Genomic DNA, 23,783 nt, shown 5'->3' on the forward strand with positions numbered 1-23,783 from the left:
TAGTCTTACATTTACCAGCACTTGCTCTCTGTGTCTCAGTCCTCTGAGCTTATAACGTGAGCAAACAGCATCAGTAGGACAGTGAAGACCAATTAGCCATGAAGCAGAATCACAGAGCAGCCGTTCAGAGACATCAGACACTACAGTGGCATTACAGAGATGTAGTTTTGAAAACCACTGTCAGAGTATCAGATGTTACTTGTTCTGTAGTAATTTTGATGGGGTGTTAGGTTGCTGGTTTTACATACGTAGAACTTTTAAATTCTACCTTATTTTTTTCATATTCTAAAAAAAAAAAAAAGAGAAAAAGGGGATTAAGTGTAAATTTAGAGTCATTAATAACATTAATTTGCTTGTTGTAGAACTGCTTTTGGAAATTCTTTTAAAGGTTGCCTTGAAAACTTCCTTTTTTTTCCCTAAGAATGTAATTAACATGGTTTTAATTTTGTCCTGTAATTAAGGCCATTCACAAAATAATCTTCACCAGATCTATCTATACATGTTTTGTTATCTCTGTCTCTGATGTATTACAAAAGATCTTGCAACAGATTTGTTGCAAAATGTATACTTTGATCTTGCCGTGCAGTGTGCTTTGATATGAGGGTCACTCTTCGTGTGCTGTCCTTATTGAAGGCTGTCTGTCGGTGGCTATAAGTTAGTCATAGCAGTGATCCTTGTTCAGTGCTGGTTTGCTGCTTTCTGACTTTCTTTAACTCTAGTCACTTTGGTTCTCATATTCCATGCAGGCAGACAGAAAAGCAGGTGAATTTTGAGCGGCTTACAAGTATTAGCCACTAAGATGATGTGATCTTTTTCTTCTCTGTATTCTCAAGCAGGTGCAAAAGATCAGCTGTTTACTTTGTTAGTGCATAAGTGGAAGTTTAAGAAACAAAAAAGGAGGTGTGTGTATGTGGGTGTGTCAGAATCCTGCATTTACTACTTCAGTTTTTGGAAATTCTATTAGTATTGTAAACACTGAAGTTGTTACATGGTGGTGATGTAGACTCTACTGAGTTTAACTGAATGCAAAAAGAGTTCGGTATTGGAAAACGTTTTACCACAGGAAAAACCTTTTTTTTGGAGGCTAATGGTGTTACTACTACAGTCTGACTTAGTCTGTCACTCATTAAGGCTGCCACCTGTAACAACTGATTGCAAGAAAAAGTTGCTGTGTCTACTCTGATCTTCTCCCTGAGACGTTTTCTAATTGCAGCTTCCAGGTTGGTGGCTTAGGAAGAGAGGATACTGGTGGTGGCATCATTTTTAGGAATGTACAGATTGATTTTCGTACAGATCTTTTATCAAAAGATGTAGATTTTTCTTAGGTGTAATACTTTTATTTGAGAGCTGAGATTGCTGCAGGGATGCTGCTTACATGTTTCACTGACCCTGTAAATGGAAGGGGCAGCTGCAGCCGAAGGTACAGAAAAGTGTAGGTGCGACCTGGAGCTGCACCAGGGCAGACAGACACAACAAATGGCTCTTTCTGATGGTAACTGCAGTGGTGCTCATTGTGGCTTCCAGCTCCTGATATTCCATCTCGCATGAATTAAGCCGCTTACTTTCTTAACTTTAAACTTCATCAAAGATTGGTTCCAGGTTTGGTTTCAGCTGTGGGTGAAGGTTCAGGTTTGTTGTTTTCATCCAAAAATATGTTATAGTCTCAGACTAAATATTTCCTGTTAAATCTCAGCTCCAGTTTGACTCCTGACCTGAAGGAAATCCTTTGGGATCCATCACATCTTCCTTGCTTTTCTTGGCCACTTGTGAAAATCTTCCTCACTTTTTGCATAGATTTCAGCTTGGTTGGGTAGGAACAGGCTGTGCTTTTTCTGAACAGCACACACGTAGAATGCCAAAAAGATATATGAATTCTTCACTTGCAGAAGAATACTTAACTGAAATGTTTCTCCCATTTTTAATCCAGGAATTTTCCATGCTTAATATCTCTATCACTTTGCATCTGTGAATTTTCTAAACTCACAGGCATAACAGTACTAGCCTGTTCATCGAGATAAGGAATTATTCATATATGATTTGCAGCAAGTTTTATTTTATAGATATCTAAGAGGGATTCTAAGCCTTGAAACTTACCCTGTCTCTGCATCATAATTCTATCAGTGTTCAGGTGTGATTCTGAAGTACCTGCTGAACTGAGCTGGGTGTTCTTATAGCATTTTAAACGGTATGGCTGCACTGCTTTTTGGACACTAATTCCTGTTCTACTAGATGAAAATGTTGTGACGAGGTACTTAGGGCGTACCCTTGTTGATCTGGTTTTTGCAAGTTTGAATCTCGATCTGGACTTCGGTAAAAGGCTATGTCCACTATAACAGCTTAGAAATGCCATCCATACCGCTCTCTATTGAGGCTACCGAAGCTGTTGCTGCGGGTGAGGCTGATGTCCTCTTGATGTTGCTTGTCAATACGGCATACTTAGCAGTCTTGCAAGAAAAGATCTTGCACCAACTTTTGTAAGAATTGTAGGACAAAATCCAGTGGTCTGGATAGTCCTGCCCAGGGTAAGTGTTCTGTTCAAGTTCTCTATGATTTTTTCCCTATCTTTGTTAGATCTCTATCTCTACACGTTAGTGCCTTCCAAATGGTTGCTTTGTTTCATCCTAGCAATCAGCACGTTTCTATGTTGTTTGACAACATACTCTCCCTTTGCAATATTTATTTATTTATCACTTTTTCACCTACATCTAGGGCAAAGAACCTCCTGAACAAGATAATTTGTATTCTCATTTATATTATGTGTAGATGTGTGGCTTCCTTATTTTGCCAGGTTAGTGAGATACTAAAAATGTCAAGGTTGTAGGTTTTACACCGGATCTGCTCATATGCCAACCACAGTTTTAGTGCCCAAATTGCCTAATGACAAACCTATAGTGGGTAGTGACTGCAAATAGACTCCTTTGCCTTCATACCAAATAAATGCATGTGTTCTTTGACCCAAAGTGCTCTCTCTGGGTCCTGGTGAAGCACAGGCACGTTAGCTGCTGCTTTACAAGTTTTGTGTCTTTCACTAGAACACGAAGCTGAATCCCTAGCTGGCAAATAAAAGCACAAACAAAACAACCCCTTCCCACACTTTCACGATGAATGAAAGTCTGCTGTGGATATGCTTTTAAGAGGAGGTATGAAAACAGGCTCCTGATCGGAGTGTTAAAAAGGGCTTTATGCCTTAAGTGGCAAATGCCACTCTGACAAAGGATTAGTCAAACTTTGAAGGTCGAAGTGGGGTTGGGGAGCTCTGTCTGAAGCTTCTTTTTCCATCTGAAAAAGGGACCTTCAAAGGCAAATTTCAATACTTGACATGCAGCTTTCCCCCCTCTGTTCCAGCCTTGCAAACAACAAGGAAACAACCAATGACAACAGAGTGAAGGAAGACAAGAAAAGCATGTCAAACAGCTTGCAATCACTTTCATTCCGTGCTGAGCTGCTCCTCAGCTTTCTTCTATTTATTATTATTTTATTTCATTTGCATTTTTTTTTTTTTTTGTTTTCTGCCAGTTAAATACTCTTGTTTTCTACAAAGAGCGGCTTGAAAGTAGGATTTCTGATACGGGAGCCTCTGCAAACCTGTAGATGTTAACAACTGAGAGCCAGATTTTCAGAGGTACTCTGCATTCAGGAGGCTGAATTTTCTTCCCTATACGCCCAGCTGCCACACAAAAATAACTGAACCAGTTTGGGGTAGTTTCTTTTTGCGTAAGAGGAACACGAGAAGGAACCAGTAACAGGCAGAGTGAAATTGCCAAATTATTTAGAAATCTTTTCTGGCTCTGATCTCTTCGCAGGTTGAATATTTCTAGAGACACAGCCAATGCTGCTACGCTGCTGGCCAAGAACATGTCAGATTTCACTAGCTAAGCAATGCGGGGTATGGGCCGTACTTGGTTGGGAGACCTCCAAGGAAAACTCAGGTGCTGTAGGATGTGGTAATTACTAATTCAGTAAATAGACTTCTCAGAGTCAGTGCAGCATCTGTGTCGGATCTAGGAGGATGTTGGAACACTGCTAGCAAAAAGCAAAAGGACTGGGTAAAGGCTGGCAGGATACGTTATGACCCCATAAAACATTTTGGAATTATGAAGAAATATATATTGTGTATCACAATGGCACCAAAACCTTTTAAAACTGGTTAGCCATTCTCTGCCTACCCCTGCCCCTCCCCACTCACTAACACCTCCCCCCCCCCCCCCCCCCCCCCCCCCCTCCCCCCCAAATAATAAAATTCTTCTGCAATCTGAGGTTGGATAGGCTGAGGTACTCTCCTTCTCTTTGAGAGATGCAAGTTCAAATCACCCCTCTGGCATTATTCCTTGTTCAGTGATCTGTTCTGCCTGACAAAGTGCGTGTGACTGTGGCACGGGTGTGTTTCTTTCTCACTTTGACCAGTGATTTTTATCTTGAGACAAGAATTAGCATGTAGGAATGGAAAACCCATTTTATTGACATTTTCAGCTAGAGCTAGAGCTGCAGGACATAAGTTTATTTCTGATGAAGAGAAAAAGAAGTTGGTCTTCAGAACCGCATATGACTTGATTCTGGAGCCTTGTCTGGGTTTCAATTTTTGGATTTACTTGGCTTTCAGTTTGCAAAACCTTAACATATAATCAGGTAATATTTTCTGTCCTATCTTTTACTGTGCAGGGTTTCTCTGTAAAATATCTGATTTTTGTCTGGCTCAGGCCTCTCCTACAGATAGCTGGTGAAGTAGATTAGACTTCTTGAGGATGAAAGTTCTGTCTGATGAATAGTAAATACTAAGTAGTATTTTTCTGTGCAGTGGTAAAAATTATTTATCTCCTTGTCTGGGTGGAATGTTATTGATGTGTCTGAACATCTGTTTGAACAGCTCTGTAATGGAGAGGATGTTAGTAAGAGATATATGAAATATCTTTAAACTTCAGAATAATCAACTTTACACAGATATGATGTAAAATCTAGTGGTTTCAAGATGACAGGGTTTTATTTACTTAAACTGTGGGGAGGCCAAAACAATGTTCACCTTGTTAAGCTAAATCAGAATAAAACCTAGGCTTCAGGTAGACATTTTTTTTCCCCTGAGCCAACTGATACATTTGAAGTGTACCCTTTTCTGCCACGAAAGTATAGACAAAGTGATGATGTGTCCTGAAAAACACTGAGAAGTTAACATTTCTGCATCAGTTGTGGCACTTTCTTACACTATTAGTACTGCAGCTTAGCAAAAAGCCACAAACTCAAACCTAAAACCCCACAGTTTCCTAATAATTAATCTTTGCTTGATGTACTCTGAAATCACTCCCTGAATCGAAGTGATAGGCTGAAGTAGCCTCCTTTTCTGATTAGCCTTTAACAGGTTTTCACTGCTTTGTGCCTGGAATCAGCAGAGCTTTCCTCATCGTGAATGGGCAAAATACATTAATTGAACACAGAAGTTTAACTTATAACAAAAACACTGGTCTGTATAGGAGAAGGGGAAATAGTTAAGAAATATACATTTTTTCCCTGATGATTTCCAAAATTTTATATTACATCTAGAACCTATTGAGGCCAAGTAGATATGAATTGCCTTTCTTGTTGTGACCTTTTTTTTTTTTTTTGCATCAAAGATGGTCAGGAAGTTGTGTAAATTGGAAATGGACTGCTAGGATGTGCTGAAATGAGTTTCTGGCTATGACCATTTACCTGTTTCAGCCTTGAACTGTGTGCATCCAAGGTCGGTTGTTTCTATTTTAAACTAAAAACATGTAAAGAATACAATTTCTGTGGGTACAAAAGTTCATACTCAAAATAAAGAAAAGCATGCTCTTCCTTGCTGAAATGTATTTATTGCCAAATAAGCTGAGAGAACATCTGGGTTTCTGCTGTATAAGATGGTCTTCAGTAGATTCTTGGTTTGTTGTTGTTGGTTTTGGGGTGGGTTTTGGTTTTTTTTTTTTGTTTTTGGTTTTTTTTTTTTTTCCTTCTTTTTCCAGAATGGTATTTGCCTCTTATAGCTGCATCAGAATGAAACTGTATGTACTAAGCTCTTGAACTGTGCAATTTCTTCAGCATTCCTCCAGACAGTTTTCTTCTGGAGTTGCATCACTTTTGACTTCCTTAACTTCTTGACTTCTGCTTTTCTTGCCTCTTTTCTGGAGTAACAAACCCTCCTATGCACACATACCTGTACAGGCTTTGCACCGGTTTTGAGGTGTACATCGTGGTGTTTATTCTGTGCTGTCTTGCTTTTTTATACATACATTCTTATATTGGAACTAATTCTTCAAGAAGAAAATAAATAGGGAAAATGATGCTTGTGGAACTGAAAATCCATATTTACGATTTCAGTTACCTCTGCAAAACTTCTTGTGTGCCCTCAGAGAACAGCAAAATGCTATGTGTCTAATTTCTAAAACAGGCCTTTCTAAAGAGCTTTCAGTCTGATACAAAACATATAAACAGAAGATGGAAAGAGGCTTAAGTATTTGGGAAGAAACCTTCCAGGCTGAACTGCTGCACTGGCTGAAACAGCTTGTTCTACCAGAGCATGTGAAAGAGCATGGAAGAGCTCTGTCCACGTTCCCTTTGCAACCCAGCGCTGCTACTGCAGATAGGTTTGGGGAGCAAACCACGGTGCTAATTGCCTCACCATCTGTGTATGTAGGCAAGGTCCCATCCCCTGCCTTTGTGCAATATTTATCTGAGGAAGGCTGACAGGGAGTTAGGTGGGAGTAAGGTGAGGAACAGAGATAAGCCCCAAGAAGGAAGAGGAATTTTTCGTTAAAATCAGCAGTGGTTTCTGAATGTGAAAATTCTTTGTTCAGGATTTTTAGATTTTCTGGTTTTTGACCCAGTGTATTTTTTTTTTTTTTTCCTTCAGAAATATTCTGTTCTGCTGTTTGGCTTTTAATTACATGTGGTATAGCAATGGCTGCATAAGTTGCATGTTACTGTTTCTGCTCTGCAATAAGACATTTGAAATAAGTATTTTTCTTCCTGTCTTGAACTTCCCCATCTCTTTTATATAAATATGTGTTAGTTTGACTTCTGGGGACATTGCGTAGGTGTTGGAGGCTTTGTGCTTTGCATGACTGACACAAAGAAGAAAAAGTATTATGAATGCTAGTGGAATGTTTTGGTAAGTAGCTGAAATGAAGTTATGCTTGTAGACAAACGCCACTTGTGTTTCTTCCGAGGCCTGTTCTTGGAGATCCCTACGACTAAGATCTAAGGGTTTGAATAGCGGCACTGATTTGCACAGGGAAGTTTAGAACTCAGTCATGTATTTTATATATTCTGCTGGTGAAACGGGCAAAAAGCCTCAATCCCTAAAGCCATCCATGGTGTTCCAGCATGCTGTGCCTCCAAGATGTATTTCTGCAGTCTTCCCCCAGCCCCCTGTATCTTCTGTGCATGAATGAAATGAATGCCCTAATGGTATAGGTTGCCTTCTTGGCTCAGTTCTTTAGGAGCTTTGACTGGGCTTTCGATCCTCATAGTCACTTTATTGAATCACAGCAGGATCTTTCTGGGATGGCTTCCAAGACGATCCTTTGAAAGATGAAATGTAGTGACTAATAAGCCATTCTGTTTCTTTCTCCCTACTCTCTGTATCCCACCTTGGGCAGGAAGTTATTTGGCTTCATATTCGTACTCCTATAAAAAGCTGGAGATACCGTCTCTTCTATTAGAAATAAATTAATAAAGAAAAACATGTAATGGAAGGGACTTGACCTGTGAAAATCCTTCCTTCCTTCCCTTTTCCCTTGTCTCTGTTGGGGCATGCTTGTGTAACTTCAGGCTTTAAAAATGCTTAGCAAAACGTGGAAAAAGGAGGGTGGGGGAAGTTTTGGGTGTTTTATTTTCCCTGCCTAACACCTGGACCTCCCCAGAGGGATTTCCTGTCAGCTGCAGCCTTTGAGGCTGACCTTGGTTGGTGGGTTTTGTTTTACTCTGAATCAGGGCCGCACCATTTGGACATGTATTTCACACATCCCAGGAGCATTTTACCATCCCCCCTCCCTCCCTCAATGTCTTCGTGTCTATTAAAACAAATTTTTGTGCAGCCCAGCTGGGGAGACGTTTGAGGTGGGGAGCCGTAAGTCATCTTGTGTGAAGGGGTGGGAATGCCAGGCATTCCTATCTGGGCTTCCATGTGAGCTCTGAGCTGGCCCTAAGCAAAACCTAGAGACTCCATGCAGATGTCTCCATCTCTAGTTCAGTCTTGTCCTTGCATCGCTCCCATCTCTGCACTCCCATCACTGAGTGCATGCTGCTGCCTCTGCTGGGAGTGCAACAACAAAGCCCTTCAGAATACCCAGGCAGCCAAAAATAACAGCAATAAAAATAAAGACATTATTAAAGCCAGATACGACTGATCTGAAGTCACAGCGAGTGTAACATGACTCAGTCAAATCCCCAGGACAGTTGGAGACAGAAAGGGAAGGAGAGAGGAAAACCTCTATCTGTTTAAAGTTCTGGGCCCCAAACTCCTTACAAGTCGGCTTTGATAATTCATCAGATGACCACAAAAAAGAATGCCTCCCCCGCTCCAGATGCAACCGTGTCTTGTCCCAGCCTCTTTTTCCATAGCCTGTGAATCTCACCACATCAAGGGGGAGAGAAAATACATTTAAAAGTTCTCCTTATTTAGGTTGGGTAGGTTTGAAATATCCTCCAAAGGCAAATGTGTGTGTGTGACTGTAGGCGTGCGTGCATGAGTATATACACATGTAGAGTTGTACTTGGGAGAAGGGGAAAATTACTGGAAAAGGCAGCATTTGCAGTTCACACCCGATGCAATTAGAGAAAGAGGTGGCTGTAAGCCTCGTTGTTGTGGCACAGTTAAGCTAACTAGAGAAAAAAACCCAAAAGCCTACACCAAAGGGTAGCAGACTGGCCCAATGCCTTCGTGTAGTCTGGGATGGGTAACTGCACCCTCACCCCATCGGCTGCATCGAATAAAATGGGGAATAACTCAGAGTACAGGCAGAGCTTCACAAAAAAAGTAAACTCTCTGAGATGCATTTGGCTGTTAGTGGGATGCTTCCTGGAAAAGCAGATTTAGGTACCAGGGTACAATAGGAATGGAAGAGAAACATAGGATGGAGCACTGCTTTCAATTCTCTGATGCTATCAGAGAGATTAATTTTTCAGACCTATTGTTGTATTAGAGGTCTCAAAGGGGTGCCATGAAAGAGGTACTCCCCCACATCATTTGGGGAGAGCGGCTTTGACTGATGACCTCGAAGGAAATGGTAGAAAAGGGGCCAACCAAGAAAACTTGGATCTGTTTTCAGTATCACACTGTGTGTGTGTTTTGTTCTCAGATTTTAGCTGAGGCCAACTTTGATATAAACAGATGGACTTCAAAGTAGTTGGTCTGAATAAAAGCTTACATGATACTTTAATGATTCAAGTCTTTTGGGACTGTAAAACTAGATTGAAAATCTCGGAAGGTATTTATTTTTGTTTTTTGGGCCAGGCAGAGATACAAGAAATAGAGCTGGTTCAATTTTTTTCATTGATATTTTGCTTGTTTTTCAGCACTGTATGACCCTGAGATGCTTTCTTGCGTTTTATAAGGGAAAATAACCTGCTTTTGAACATGAAATTTTTACCCAATTATTTTTAAAATTTTTGATTTTTTTTCAAAACTTGAAACTTTTTAATCTTTCAGGTTTTGTTACCCTTTTCTTTTACCTTTTCTCTCTCTGTTGTTCTACACAAAGGAATTATATCTTGCTGCTGGTTTTTATTCTTGATAGGTTTTTATTACCATTTTTTTTACTTCATTTTATCGGTTTTGAAAATAAAGATCTTTAGAAAAGGTCATGTGGCAAAAATGAAACTTAAAGAAACTTAAAGAAAGAAATAGTGTCTGCAGTGTTTTAAACAGGGAAGGTTGTTTTCCCCTTTCCTCCTACCAGCTCTTTGTCTCTATGAAATGTCTCCTTTTGCATATTTTTTTTTTTTTCACAAAAGGTTAATGAGAATTTCCACAGGCCAGTTATGAGTGCAAGAAGTTAACTTGTAGTAACCCTGCAGCTCTGCCTCCACTCCTGGCTGGAATCTGGCAGTGTCAAATGTGAACGAGGCATGGAGGTTTCGTTGCTGTTTTTCAAACCTGAAAAGCATTGAATAATCTTCTGAGGGATGAGTGGATCTGGTACTGAATATTTAGACCTCAATTTTGGGTATTTCTTGTCACATTAGTCCTCTGGCTTTGCAGAAAGCCTATTCTTAATGTGCAAATCCCAAGGGATTTCAGTGGCAGTGCAGATGGACCAGTTGAACGTTGTCCTGGGTTTTTAACAGTAAACCACAAAGCCAGTAGTTGCAATCCTCCTTCTGATAAACAACAAACTGTGTGATTTGCCCAAGCTCTGTCCTCGAGACATAAGTTGGGGCATAGTCTGAAGGATTTCCTCTCCTTGTGACTCTATCCCAGCAAGACTTGACTGTGAGATGCGATACAATTTGAGCATTTTATTTGCTAGTGCTTGTTACACAAGTTCCAGACAGGCAATATGTTACTTGACTAATACCACAGACAGTATAACCACAGTCTTTCAAAACGTATTTGATGTCCCTAACAGAGTCCTGTAAGTTCTTTACTGTATGCCCAGGCTATATACAGAAGTTTTAATTTAGAAAGGCTACTAGTTGCAGTTGTGTCAATATTAATTTTAAAAGTGTTTGGGCGGAGATGGGAGAGATGAGAGAGCAATTTTGGACCAGATTTCTGGGAATTAGTATGTCAATCTATAAAGTCAAATCTTATACAAAATGGAAAAAGATTTTTTTTTGTTCAATGTTAGCTCACACAGACATACTCCCCAACTATTTTTTTACTGCCCTCATTGCTGTCAAATCTGAACACTTTCTGATAACTGACATGACTTACATCTGTCACACACATTTCATTTTCTATTTCCCCAGTGGAGCAATATGTTTTATTTAGTTTTAAATGTATACACTGGTGGTGCCTGTATTATAAAAAGTTAGGCTGAATTAGTCTGCTTATGGTGTGGAAGGCAGTAAGGCTACAATGGTCCATAGCCGTTGCATTTTCTCCCTGGCTGCTGGGAAAGCTGAGTCCAGCACGAAACAAGATACATCCTCTGACTTGACAGAAGAACAGTCACCCAGAACTGTCCCTATTTTTTAGGTAATCCCTGTCCTTATTTTCTAGGTAATCTGGGTTCAGATGGCTGTTTAAAAGGTGAATATCCTGAAATGCTTCCAGAATCCACTTCTAACTAAGGCTGCTGCTTTTTTTTTTTTTTTTTTTTAATGCTTTCCTTTTTGATTAGAGCTAAGATTTTCATAGGGAGTGAAAGGAGTCACATGTCCAGTTTCGATGTTACGTAGGCATACATCAATGTGCAACTGCCTTGACATTACTCTGACCATTCCTACCTATCCGTTAATTATTGCTAAAGAAATGTGTCAATTAAAGCACTTAAAGCACTTCCAAAATGTGCTAACTTGTTCCGGTGCAACTAAGCCCAGTGGGCTAATGAAATATTGCAAACTTAGAATTTGCAGAGGATCAGGTAGGCACATGTCCATGCCTTGTCCCTGCTTGTGTCTTCAGTTGGGAAACATTCATATGCAGTCCCAGATGAGCCTGGAACTTGGGATTCATTTCCATGAGGTGTCTCATTTTTTATAAAACCTTTTATAGCTCTGGATTTAACATTGAACTGTGCTTTTGGATTTCTAAAATATGCTAATGAATCTGATAGTAATGAATGTCTAGTCCATGTGCTCTGTAATTTAAATACCTGTTTGGAACTGTATCGAAACACAGAGCCATATTTCTGACCTTGGGGCTACGTTTTGTGCTGAGGTTCTTTTCCCAAAGTCATGCTCAGCCATGATCGGTTAGGTACGACCTGTGCCTAGACATGAATGTTCACAGAATAAGCGACTCAGAACATGTGTCAGTGGCTTGCTTAGACACCTGAATTACTCTGAGAGGTGTTTGTCCTTCTATATTTTTCACGAGCAACATTCTGGCTGCGTCCTCCCTATCCCTTGAATGGCAATAGAGACTGGTGGTGAAGCCTCGTGTTTGGTTTGGTCCCAGTACTTCCAGGGCATTTTCAGAGCACTGAATTTAACCAAACAAGAGACAGATATGAGGGCAAAGAGGTGGTGTTCAACTGAGCCTACCAAAGTTTAAGATTTAATTGGAAGGATATTGTTGGATTGTTGCAACATATTGCTTTTCCATATTTCCATATGTGATCCTAGCTTGGGGTCATTTGAGAGCGGTCCAAGTGATGACTTCAGCAACTATCTTAAATAAATTAGGATCAGGCAGTGACGGAAGAATTCTAGTTGTGGTTGGTCTGTCTTTTGGAAACTAGAGCATATTAGCAGAAACCAACAACAAATTTAGTATCATGATTCTATTGGGAAAGGAGAAAAACTTCCACATTGCAGAATCTCCTACCTCAAAGTCAAGGATGTGAAATATCTCAGTTGGCCACCACATCATGAAGGACAATTTATCGCATCTGTTTAAAAACCATTCTGTGTTCTCTGTGGGCTCTGTCCTTCACTAGCAGAGTTTTGGACTCAATGATCTAATAGAACTTTTTCCATCTCTAACTTTTGTGGCTTGCCGTATGTAGAGATAAACATCTTTCTTTCCGATCAGCATTGACGGACACAGACTTTCAGGCATGGAAACATTATTGTGTGTGGGATAGGGGGAGGGGAGGTAAGGCCATTTGCTGAGTGTTATTGTCTCCAGGGCATAGGATTATTGGAAAATGATAAATAGCTGGGCAGGCAAAGGAAATATGAAAACCCTGTAGTGGAACAGAGCTGCCCAAGATTTTTCTGTTCATATTGCAATGACCAAAAGAAATTTACATTGGAAAAACCCTCTTGCCTTCAGGGCTGAATGTTATAAACCTTCAAAGTGATTCTTGAGAAGAAAAGGGGTTGGGAATGAAAGGGGTGGGAGGGATTGCCATGCTGTTTCTACGGAGCAGGGGTCACTGCAGAATAACATTCATCATCTTGTTGGTGCTGTTCTGAGAATGGGAACAAGGTGGGAGAGATAAAAGCAAAGTTGAACTGCAATCTGGCATTTGCTGCTTGTTCTCCCATCCCATGGGAGCTCCGAATGGACTAAGTCCAAACTTTTTTCTTCTGGATTTCATTCAAGGATTGTTCAGCTGGCCTGTGGACTGGGTGCCTTTACTCTAATAATTTGTTTTTCCTTCAACTTGCTTGGACTGCAGCATGCCATTCAAATGTATTAGTCACAGGCATATGTGTAATGCACAAATCTTCTGCCAGTGTAAGCCGGCATGGATCTATAAGAGTTTATAGTACTTGAAGATTGGGTCTAAGAACTAAAATACTGGCCATAATTTTTGCCTCAAGAAAGTAAGGATCGAGATCAGACCATCAGTGATGTGATTGTTTCCATTTGGGGTTGTATCTCATTCTGTAAATGTCACCAGATTCGTTCTTGTTATTTCAGTTCCTCCCCTGACTTTGTTCCCCAGCGCAAAACCAAACTCCCTGAAAAACAGCAAAATCCCTAGGACTTGGTAGTCTGAAAAGTTAGTAAGGGTAAACTGAAACAGTCTCTCTTGAAATTGGGGAAGTGGACAAACTGGCCGTGGCAGATGATTCTGTGTTCCTTGTACATGTCATGGGCAAAAAGTGTAAGTGGTGGGCCCTTTGTATGCAAAACGAACACCAAAGGAACTTGAAAAACACGGTGTTTTTCAATAACATTTGATTTAAAATAAGTATTAAGTTATTTGATTGGCAGGCTTACTTGGCAATTGAAGAATAGGACGCTGCATCTTTGATTCAGTTACTGGACAAAGTAATTCAAACTGGGAACCTAATTTTCAGAGTAACTGAGCATCTTTTCATTGCATGTTATGTTTCCAAATGGGGAATGAAAAGGCATCACACCTCGTCATCTCCTCTACATTCACTGTATTTAAAGCTGCCATGAATTGCATTGTGTTTCACATAGGAGGTGATGGAAACTGCATCAGGCCCAGCGGCATAGATTCAGCTGCTGTATTTAAGTATGTGGTGTTGGGTTGTTAATGTATATTTAGACACACATGTTGATTCAATGTTCCTGTGGCTGGCAAGTCATCACTGCCTTGCACCACTCACCAGCTTTTTGTTCCTGGCAAAACTCTCATTTAAATTATTTTATTTGGTAGATCTGCCAAGGAGAAATGAACACTCTTTTGTTATATCTTGTAATCCCTGTTTAGCTGTTTGATGTTGCTTTCTACCTGAGTGATGCTTTGGTATTACAGGCTGAATGACAGTTGTAACGAGGTTGAGTTTTTCACAAGAAGAATTCAGCACTTCACTTCTAGGCTTGTTTGCTAGTTCCCATTGGAATGGTGGAGAGATGGGAGCATCACTTGAGAGGCTGGGGCTCCGTGACTTACCGGGTTGTGCTGGGTGATCTCAAGAGCGGGTTTGAACTTCAGCGCACTCCTAAGGCCCTACATGTTGCATTCCCATTTTCTTTCTGGAGATTCAGCCTGGCTTCAGACTGTCTTTTAAATCACATTCAGCATCAGTGCCGTCTTACAAAATACCTGACCGCATTATCCACCCAGTGCTGGTTTTGTAGCAACGCCCCAAAGGCTGAAGAGAGATAAATTTTGCTGCACCAGGCATGTACCTTCGCAGTGGTCCCAAGGTTGGGGGTTTGTGTGCATCTGAGTGTGCTGAAAGCACAGGCCAGGTTTGGCTGTTGAAAGAGCTGTACAGGTTGTCCCAGAACTGCACATGGGGGTAAAAGCGTGTCAAAGCATGTAGCTGGGTAGTGAATGGGGTGCAGAGCCTGGCCCTGAGGCATTCGACCCACTGCATCAACAAAACCTTGTTCCAGAAGATGCTGAAGTATTTTATAAGCTGTGGATAAGGCAATGATGTCTCTAAAATAATTATTAAAGACAACTCAAAATGGGAATGAAATGAAAGACTGATAGCTGTTGCTGCATGTACTTGATGGCCAGGCTATTGTTCTTAAAGCACAAGGGCATGCCGCATGACTTTTTGAAGCTGACTTTTAATTTTCAACATATGGTTTGCACTTGACTGGGGAAATGCTTTGCTCCAAGTAGTATCTCTGCTGGGCGCTCACCAGAGCCACGGGAATTAGTGTTACCGGATCAGGCTGTTGGTTCCTTCAGCGCAGTGTCTCATTCCAGCCAGTGGCCAGAACCAGATGCTCCTTCAGCAGGAAGTTTATGTATCCTTGGAAAGGACAGTTATCAGATAACTTGGTGTTAAGGGACGCTTCTTTCTTTCCAATGCAAACCAGCTTATGCCTTGCAGCTTTACAGCCTAATGCTGGGATTTGGGGATAATACAAAGCAGTTTTTCTAGGATCTGTAGGGAATCTGGTTTAAACTTGCTCAGATAGAGCCCTAAAGGAGATTGGGGACCTGTGGATTTTGGACTGTGGCACAGAGGACTCTTCCCTTGGGACTGTTTTCTTTCTTCAGTATTTCTCAACCAATGTTTTCCATTTGACAACTGATCTTTGCACTGGCCTCATATTCAAACAAATAAACAAACAAAACCCACAGTTTCTTCTTTCCCTATAATTTCTGACCTGAGATGACACAAGCTTTGTCTGGGTCAGGTTACACTGCATACTGCTGCACAGAATGCCATAGTTTTTCCCGAAGACGCTGTTCCACCGCCAGCAGGCTAAGCTCATTGAATCATGCTTGCTGCGGGCTCTGACAACTGGCATGCTGCGGGGTCCATCGCCCCGGCCACCCGCCCGGCAGCGCAGCAGCAGGGGAGACCTCCGCACCACCAAGCCTGGGGATGCACTACCTGCATCCAGCCTCTGCTGGAGGCTTAGGACGTGTTTTTGTTTTTGTTTTTTTGCCTAGTGCATCCTGCTTATTCTTTTGTGATAATCCTCCCAGTAATTTCATACCTCCAGACAGTGTGCTTGAACTTGAAAAGTTTGTTTCTGATGTCCTGCTAGTGAAAATCACAAAGGTTTGGTGAAAACAGTCGGGCATGTAGAAACAATGGAGGCTGGACCGGTCAGGTCAGCCTAACTGTTGCCAACTCATCTGCTTCTGATGTTGCATAAACACATGTCTCGCTTCACAAACGACTAGAATAATTTAAAGTGTTTTGCTTACCTTCATTTTTCCCCCTTGTCCGTGATCCTTTAATATGTTTACCCCCAGCTGAACTGTCTCTCTGAATCCTGGTTGTCCCAGGACATGGAGGCATGCAAGCATTTTCGTATCGGGTTAAAAATTCACTGACCACAAAAACGTGAAAACTTTACCTCCTGGTTTTCCCTTCTTTGTTAGACTATGCAGAAACTTTATCAGTGTTTCAGTTAATAATAGATTGTTTTGCTTTTCTCAATATTTAAGGCCTTGTATGACCCTACTAATAATTTACAAGGATTTTTGTATGTCTGTGTTTTAATTCCACTGGCTTCTGTGTCAGCTGATGAGCTTTGATTGGTTAGGTTTACCTAATATATAACCAAACAGAGACAGTAACTGAATGTGGTTTACTCAGATATGTAGTTTCTTTCTAGGCATATGATTCATCGTCTGTGAGAGCAACTGCAGCTGGACAGCAGAAACTTTGCAGGAATGGAGATGAAGCGATCTCTCTTTTCTTGTAGTCTCCCTGATACCTCTCCCTGTCTTCCAGCATTTTCAAAGGTCTCCAGATAATTAATAATAAGAAGCTTGACAGGATCACAAAGGAAAAACTGTAAAAACTCTAGGACCATGAGAAAAAAAAAGAAAAAAAATTTTGACCATAAGTTGGCTGAAGAGTCTTCCCTCAAGACACCTCACAGCCTATATGTAAACTTGTATATGAGCATACATTTAATTATTATAAGTGGTGGCCAGCCTTTGAATAGTTCTAATGTAAAATATGCAGCATCAACTGATGAAGTACATATGTGCATTTAACTCTGTGCCTAAAAATGTAGGTGAAAATACTCACCTTTTGCAACTTCTAATTTTCGAAGAGAAATCCAAGTGCTGACTGTCAGTTTGCTTTTGTTTAGGTGTCCCCAGCCTCAGGAAGCCTGATTTTGGGTACTGAACTTTTTTTTTTTCTTTTTCTTTTTTTTTTTTTTTTTTATTTTTTGCCATGCGACTAGATAATCCAGCAGCAGTTTTGAATTAAAATTCAAGTTCTCAGATTGAGTGATGGTACAACATTGTATGTGGAAAAAGAACCCTACTTTAGGAGTTAGAGTAACATTATTTTAAACAAATTGTGTGTGGGTGTGCACACACAAAAACACAGACATACAGACACGCATTGTGGAAAAAAACATTATGAGGCCTCCAGCATTTTTTTTTAAACTGGAAATGAGACGTGACTTAAACAGTAAGGCTAATTAACTATAGGAGCAGTTTACCAAGGGAAGTGATAAATCCATCATCACTTGGATTCTAACTTGAGATTGAGTCTTTTTAGGAAAAGGCTGTAGGTCGGCCTCAAGGTGCTGCACAAATCTTATTTACTTATGCAGAAGGGAAGCACAACCTTCCTCCATTGGAGGAGGGACTCTGTAACCTATTTTATGAGGGTGTTTGCAGTAGATGTTCACAGTGCTCCTTTGGTCTTGCAACTTATTTTTTCCCCCCAACCCCAATTTTAAAGAGCTTTCTTAGTTAGCAAAATGGCAAAAAAGAAAGAAATACTCTGTCTGTGAGGACTGATTTATGTGTATGTACTGTGCTAGGCACCTACAGGTTTGCCCCTTTAGACTCATCGCTCCATTCAGTTTTGCGTACTGATGTTAGCACTGACCAATTCTTGATGTTTCAAAGGAAAGTGAAAGTGTGCTGTAGTAGGAATTACTTCAGGGTGATTACCCATAACAGTAAATGTCGAAGGAGAGGCTCCCTCCAGTGATAACTTCATGTATAGTGAAATCCAGTCAGCTTTAGCTTCTATAGATATACATCTTATTGCCACAGAATTAGCTAGAGTTTCTGGCAGTCCAGCTGCAGTATTTAACTCTAAGTTTGTATAGACATTGATGCAAGAGCTTGGCTACACATGGTGTGAAGACAGTTTTTCCTAGTGTTTTATTTCCTTACAGTCACTTTTGATCTGAGCCATTGTGTGCCATTTCTGACACCATCTTATAAGCTTTAGCCAATATTCTGTGTAGTTTTCTCTCTCCCAGTTGAAGTAAACATAGACTTTGATGTTTCCTGTCAAATTTCGACCATTCTTGCAAAAATCCATTGCTGCTTCTGACTTTCCATATCAGGCTGCAAAACCAGATACCTCTTAAGTGTACTTGGTACCATTGCAGTGATGGTGAGGGACCATCTTAAAGAGATGTTTGAGATGCCTTAGGCAAGGTTGGGAGCTGAAATCAATTCTGTGTTCATGATTTTGGCAAAAATACTTCAGCCTGGTGGCATCTGAGTCCCTCCCTCTGTGAACCTGAACTTGTTGATCGTTGGAGAGATGGCCGCTGGGCCTGTTTGTGCTGAGGACAGCCGGGCTGTGGCCCTGACCTGGCCTCAAGGGGATGGAAAGGTGCTTCGCTTCCCTCCCCAACCTCCTTTTCTGACCCTACCCTACCACAGGTTCAGGCTTTTATTTGATGGTTTCAAAGAATCAGTCAGGGATGTGGGACAGTCATATACAAGACAGGATTATATAGTCTGCTTTCTGTATTTCTGTAGTGCTCTTCCACCCTTGAGAAAGATCTAAAGATGGTCTTTGTCATCTTGCTGAAGATTCTCCCTTCTCCCCCTCATTGTTTTGGTAAGAATAGAGCTTAGCTTTGTTTCTTACACCCCTTTTAAGGTAAAATAATGTTAATAAGTAATTGTGCTAAGTAAAGCTTTCTGGAATGTTTTTGCTGACAAATGCAATTGTATCACAACTGAATCATTTTTGAGAAATCTGTTTCTGCAAGTCTCTGATCTTGTGAGATGGTGATTTTACAGTGTAGCATTCATGTTGTCTCTAGAAATGCAAGATACAAGAGACGCTGCAGTCAAGCCCAGCCTGAAAGATGAACAACTCTTACTTTTTTTCAGTGAGAGACATACATATATAAGGAAGAAGTTTCCTCACCTGGGAAGTGGCAGCCAGCATTTACTCTGTCTCCACTCTTTACAACAACTAATTATAGTCACATATGTCTGGTTTGTGAAGAAAGCGTGCATTTGTTTCAGAGCAAAGTTCTGTGTTTGCAAAGATAATTTTAGAACTGGATTTTTTAGCCCTTGAAAATGTGCAATATTCAGATTTTGCGTGTATCATCACCTGTAAGTTCACTTGCATATTGACTGACCATTTGTGAGTAATTTAACAGTATTGTCTAAGAAGAGATGACCTCTGAGAAGGGAATAACGATGCCTCGAATAATGGAAGTGAATGCACGTTTTAGAACTTTAACAAGGCTAACAATGTACACATCCTGACTGTATCTTCCCAGTAGTCTGGATGGGTGCTTGAAAAAGTACAAGAGATAATAATAAATAGAATCTTCCTATAGAGAAAAAAGCCAAGAGTGTATTTGAAAGATCAGACATTCTCTATTTGAAAATTGATATCACTTTCAAAGATGGACAGCTCCTTTCCTTGAGCCTGGCTGGATCCCAAGTGCATTCTCAGGTGTCCTGAGAACTGTCATTTGAGGTAGAGCTCAAAAAAAAAGATTTTGTTTTCCCTGTTCTGTTTCTGTTGGGAGGCACTGAACAGGCATATTTCATTAAAACATTCAGTTTTTTCAAAATAACAAAACAAAATTTCTCACATTTTATGAGGAAATGTCTTTCTAGCTCTCCCCGTGTGTGTAGCACCTGCTCTGCCTTCAGTACTATGAGCTAACTTTGTCCAGTTCGTTGTTCTGGGATGAAATGAGTTCTCTACAAATATTTTTCTTCTAACTGGTTCTCTTCAGGAGATCTGTACTGTAGGAGTAAAGAGCTTCCTTCAGCATGAAAGAGTAGTCATATGGCTTATCCTTCTGACCTGAGACCTTCAGAAAAGTTGCATGGTGAAGCACCTTGGTCTTTGGTTGTTCAAATTAATGCTTTAAAGTAATCTGATTTTCAGAGAGCAGGAGCCTGTGATTTCTGAGACTAGAGTTCCTTTAAGATGCCTCAAGTCAGGCCCCCCATATTACTTAGTCTTGAAAATGAGACCGTTATTTGTTTGACAGTGACATGTCTCTATATCGTGTTTTACTTAAGGGAAAAGCGTTTACTATGTGAGGAAGCTAGAGGAAGTTTTCAGTTTTGGAGGGGACAAGCATGTGGAATAATTCTGCTGGCTTCAGTGTTTCATGTTTATATTGAGGAACTTAGTCTTTTTTGCTCTTTTATTTTGCTGCATTTTCAGCTTTGCAAGTATACGATCAGGGAACACTAGTTTTTTGGCTTCCATGGAGGATGAATTAATAAAAACTTGTGTGTGGGAACGTGTTGCCCCTCTTAAAAGGCCATGGGACAAATGTTAGTGCCTTCAAGTCAACCTCTTTCCTGGGTTCAGCATCCCCTCTGGTACCTTGACACTTCTGCTCGGTTCAAGTCGGTTCCCATGCCTGGACGGCTCCTCCATTCAGGCTGAGCGCATGCCTGAAGCCCGATCGGTTACTGCAAGTCTATAATTAAGGTCTTGTATACGTTCAAATGGCTCATAGGCAACAGGGACAAGAGATGTCATCAGTCATAATTTCCATAACCTAAAGATATTTATTTTTTTGGTTATACCATAAATTCTTTTTATTATTTTGTGACTTGGCAGAAATATCCTTTTAAAAGTAGGCCACCATGTCCTGTCCTACATCCATTATAAGTGGGCTGCTAGGAAAGCCCCAGACTGTCAAGGCCTCTATTTTTGGTTTCCTTTTTGCAGTATGAGGACAAAGTTTCCTTCAGATACAGCTCTAGCCAGGGAACTCATCTGATGGACTACAGCATATAATTTTCCTTATAAAGAGAGGAAAAAAAGATCAACTGTAATCTATAGTGTCTCTTCGCTATATGCATCTCTGAAGGTCCATGTAATAGAGCAGGCGCCAGGAGCAACCGCTCTGCAGTTAAGGTTGCAAAACATCTTCCATTATGACATTGCTTCCTGTGTTTAGGGCTTTTGGAAAATATTACCTATGAGGCTGAAATTTTTGTTTCTTGTTGACTGTCAAAAATGGTAGTATCTTTAAAATATTGAGCTGAGCGGTCGATCCAGCAATTTCTTTTGCATTATGTGAGTAAAAAACCCTCTGGAAGCCCAAGCTATAGAATTAAAAAAACACACAATCCAGCACTTTCCAAGTGGCAAGAAAATACATTTCTAGCAACTACAAAGTATTTCAAACCTGGACTCTGAAATTCTGCACAACTCTTCACATTGAGCACTGCAACTTTTGCATGTGAAAAAATGGCTGGCTAAGTTTTCCTAATTTCTTTAAGGAATAAATATGTTGATGATACTTGAGATGGGATCTGTATTGAAGTTATGCCCCATTTATGCTGTTAATGATATATCATTGTGCCGTCTGTGCTGTTTAGGGGATTACTTCTTCCAAGTTGTTGCTGGAAGATATTTCAAAAGGAGTCACTAATCACAGACCTGCACTTCCCTTATTAACTCTGCTACAGCTTGCATTATTTTCTAAGTACGAAGCTTTACTCTTGGAAGGGAAAAAGTGCTTCTTTTGTGAAGGTAACATATCATGGAAATAGAAGCAGATGTGCTTTTGCATTGTCTATCCGGTTTTGCAAGATGCTGTCTCCAAGCTCACAATTGCTTCAGCAATGTGTGAATTTTATGGCCTGCAACAGTGTAAAAGGTGTAAGAGTAGGCACAGAAGTCTTTCAGAGCTGCTTCTGCTCCAGAAGGACTCAAGAAACATTAAAAGTTCTTTAGTGGTGCAAATTCTGAATCTGCTAGTAGTGAACAGGAATACACAGATGAATGACAATATTAAACTGTGTATTTTCTAAGTGCAAATGCCCAGACCCTGGATTGCTACTGTAGACTTTCATGGATGTTACACTTGTGCATCAGTACATGCAAATTAGATGAACCACTGCAAAATTCGGGGAGTCAAGCATGTTTCTGTATGTTTCTGGAGCAAGCGGCATTGGTGTACTCCATGTCAGATGTAACTACTTTGCATGCAATTTCTTTCTGCAGTTAGAAGGGAAGAAGGGTAGCTAACTAGATATTATCTAATATAATATATATTATTTTGATACATGTTAGTATAATTCTGGAAGCCCTGGCATAGCGTAACATTAATGCAGGCATGGCAGGCACGACATTCCCTAGGAGACCAGCGCTTTTTAGAGGAGCAGCTGGAGGCCAGAGCTTTCCGGCATATAAAATTCGCCCTGGAAGTTCAGAGAGAACCATACCTGGATGTCAGGGACCCTCAACTTTTCTTACTTTTGGGGACCCCAGGAGACTGTCCATCCCTAACTTTGAATTCAGGTTTGTTGCCTTTCTGCTGTAACCGAGTGCAATTTAATCATTTAACAAGCCTAAAATAACAACATCTCATGCTCTGGCAAAAGGGTTAAGTTTGCGAGTGAGATTTTGGAAATGCGGGTTTGTAAAAGTTTGTGAAGAGCAGACAAAAATACCTGGTGTTAGCTGTGATCCCTGTTGGTGTTTTGGGAATCTCTGGGCCATTCTCTGAGCTGACCTTCAACAGAGGGACAGTTTAAGAGCCTGCCTCAGACAAGCAGACACTGAGCACAGTGCAATCTCCTCTCATGCTAATTAGACTCATGGCTCCAGTCTTCAGAACAGGTGGTGGCTTTCCTTTCCCCCCCTCTTTTCCTAATTATTGTTTATGGTACCTAGGGCTAAGCAGAACTGCTAACACACCTGTAGGTTGCATAAATGGAAATGCAGCCCCGGGCTCGGTGTGCCTAGAGCTGTGATGCACACTGACTTCACACCCTGATTCCTTGCATGAGGCTCTCTCTGCTTTCTGGAAGATTGCTGAATGGCTGTCCTTGCCTGCTTCCCAGGCAGCATGGCATATGTTGAGGCTTTCTCATGGCTTTGTTACAATTCAAATGTTTTTATACCAGCAAAAGTTATTATTATATAGCATCTTTGATAATGTCTGAAATTGAGGTAATAGCTGGGTTTCCGTAAAGACCACACACGATGCAGTAATCTGAAAGGCTGATCTGGCTCTTGAATGACATTGGTTTCCTCACTTTGTCAATCTAGCAAATGAAGAACCGAACGTAGCAGTGTCTACTGCAATGCTAGAGTGAACAGTTCCCTCCTGAACACAAGAAATGAGTCTTTCCTAGTTCCAAATATTTTTTACCAATTTGATTCTCGTTAGTGTCCCGATTAGTACATGATGAAGCAGAAAAGCTCATTATGTTATTGATTTATTAATTTTTTTTTAGTGTTTCTTGAGTAGTTCTACAACTGTAGGTGATCACTGGCATCTTGTGCTGCCATTGTTGGTTTTGTTTGCACACTTAATGTATTTATCCAGTTAACAACAGGACACTTGAAATCGTATGTTAGACTTAGATTCTGCTATAAAATTTGAATGCTATGTCTAATTGCCTGCATTTTTCTGAATCCACCAAGAAAACTATTGATGGGCATGATTTTTTAATGTGCTTCTCAGTCACTTAAAATGTTGGCCCCAACCCAAGAAAAGCACAGGAATGCTTCTGAAAAAGTGAAATGTTCAGCTGAAATCACATGTCTAAGTTTTGGGTCCTCAGTCATAACACTAACATTGTAGTAACGGAGGCGTAATTAAGTAT

At 40.6% G+C, this 23,783-nt stretch overlaps 1 long non-coding RNA gene across 1 annotated transcript in view; it reads left to right on the forward strand.

Annotated features, from left to right (window-relative positions):
- The window catches only part of LOC130156529 (uncharacterized), a 208,630-nt gene that overhangs the window by 114,459 nt on the left and 70,388 nt on the right, over positions 1–23,783 (forward strand). The gene's annotated exons all lie outside the window — the stretch shown is intronic.

The sequence above is a fragment of the Falco biarmicus genome, chromosome 10 (genome assembly GCF_023638135.1).
Source record: "Falco biarmicus isolate bFalBia1 chromosome 10, bFalBia1.pri, whole genome shotgun sequence".
NCBI lineage: Eukaryota > Metazoa > Chordata > Aves > Falconiformes > Falconidae > Falco > Falco biarmicus.